Raw genomic sequence first — 2,103 nt, 5'->3', positions numbered from 1 at the left:
CAAACGGTACACATTGGGCGGGTCCTTTGAAGGCCAGGTAGGCCGGAAGTAAGCAGCCTACTTCCATGTTTTTTCTGTCGCTAGTGCCATACATGTTAAAATGTTAAATATGTTAAAAATGTTAAGAATACCTGTAAAGAAAATGAATTCAGTGACAATTACTGTTTGTTTGAATCAATTTATGCATAACAAAAAAACTTTTAAACTAATCCAACACATATAACAATGTAACAAATATATCAAAATAAACAAATTTCTTAATGCATAACTCATTTTGGAACTAATCTTTCAAGAATTGAAAACAGTCTGTCCATCCTTTCCCTGCTCTCCTCGGCCTCTCTTTGCTACTTCGTGTCCTCTGATGAGGTCTAGCAGTTCATCCTCCCGATCTCTTTTCCTCTTTTCTCTGTTGTGTGTGGCTGACACCCTTCCTCACTGCTTTCGTTTTGGTCACCCACTGCTGCGCTTGGCCCTGGAGTGTCCTCAGGGAGAGAGGAAATTAGGACAGAAGGCCTTCGATTAGGCCTCCTGTCCTATCGCCTCACCCATGAGGCAAACCAGGGCCAAGTAGCAGCAGTGGGCTTCCCACTGACTCCCTCTCCTGACCCTGGATACTTGTAATCCTAAGGGCAGAGGGAAATAAAAAATGACAGTAGACAAATAAAAACAACACAACAACTCTTAGTAATTGTACATTTATTAACTTGTGTTCTTAAGAATTATCTTCTTGATAACACACATACATACTTTGTATTTTTTTTAAGTTATCCCATTTCTTTTTGACCTCCAAGGGTCCTCTGCAGGCCGATCTTCTCCAGAGCTCTCCTGATCACACACAAAAAATAAGAGAAGAGAGAAAACCATGGCAACTATATTAATTCCTAAATCCAAAAGTTTTCACAGCACAGAACACAAGAGATATACCGTCTGGATATCACAGGTTCTGTTGAGCATGAGGGTTAATAAAACCATACTCATGTTAATATGATGTGTAAACTGATTTATTCTTGTACCTCCATGCCACAGTGGCTGAATTCTTCAATCCAGTGAAGAGGTGTTCATTTTCTCCTCTCATTTTAATAAACTGAACCGTTTGGTCTTTGTTCCCTAAAACAAATCACAAAAAAGGTTCATTTGAAAAAATCAAAATTAGCTGTATGTAAGCGGCAATACATGAAAAACTGCGGGACCCACCATACAAGATAGTTTACGGGCAATTTTTTATGAAGATTATTTTAATTAAAAAAATAACCATAAGCAAATGCCCCAAGCCTAACAACACAACCGCTACAAAAATGTAACTTTTGTACCACCAGATTTTCATATACTTACATTTAAAAGTGTATTCATCTCCCGCATTAACTCCTGCTTCATCCGCAATTGTTATGAGAAAAATTCTCCAGTATGACCGGCAATGAATCCTGGGATATGGTGGGCCACAAAAGATACACCCGACCCATCCTTCAAATCTGGGGAAAAGGAGGACGCATTTGTTGCCACATTTGGAGAACTCTTTGAATTTGGACAGCTTTTGTCGCATCACTGTGACGTAATTGCCTACAAATGCGGCCATCGAAGCATGCTAACCTGGAATTTGGACACAGCTGTTGTCTCCGTGGCCCCCGTTTCCATGTCTAGTGTTTTCAGTTCCTAGTTTTCCAGTGTTAATTCTTAGTTTCTATGTTCAGGGTGTTGGTTTGCTTTTCATGAGTTTATTTAATGGAGTGTTTTTCCCAGCAATAAAGCTGCCATTTTAAGTCAGTTTCCATGTTCGAGTCCTACATTTGGGTCCCTGCCTGCCACAGTGAAACAAGACAACAGTGACCACTGGCTAATTTGTATTATAAACATGGATAAACATTATAACTTTGTAATGTGGGTTGTATTAGGTTGGTGGTTGAGAGGAGTTGGGAGAAACACTCAGCAGAACACCCACGGCCACACTGGTACTGCAAATTTTCTCTTTTAATAAACACTCTCTTCACCAACCTTACAAGGTTGAATGGCTCCTGTCTTATCATACATGAAGCAAGCAGTGTTCATACAACCTGTAACATTACTTTGAGATAGGGAGGTAAAGATATGAGGTCCATCTCAGTCCAT

The 2,103-nt window shown here is 39.8% G+C and overlaps 1 long non-coding RNA gene across 1 annotated transcript; it reads right to left on the bottom strand.

The window, feature by feature from the left end:
* Positions 1–765: 765 nt before the first annotated feature.
* On the bottom strand, positions 766–1,495 carry LOC112843092 (uncharacterized). Its single transcript, XR_003215213.1, has 3 exons — positions 1,333–1,495; positions 1,014–1,107; positions 766–825 (listed from the first exon to the last, which is right to left on the bottom strand). It is a non-coding gene; the product is annotated as an uncharacterized LOC112843092 (long non-coding RNA).
* Positions 1,496–2,103: the final 608 nt, after the last annotated feature.

Source organism: Oreochromis niloticus, linkage group LG19 (assembly GCF_001858045.2).
Source record: "Oreochromis niloticus isolate F11D_XX linkage group LG19, O_niloticus_UMD_NMBU, whole genome shotgun sequence".
Taxonomy (NCBI): domain Eukaryota; kingdom Metazoa; phylum Chordata; class Actinopteri; order Cichliformes; family Cichlidae; genus Oreochromis; species Oreochromis niloticus.
The sequence above is the reverse complement of the archived record's forward strand: the minus strand, read 5'-3'. Positions and strand labels throughout refer to the sequence as shown.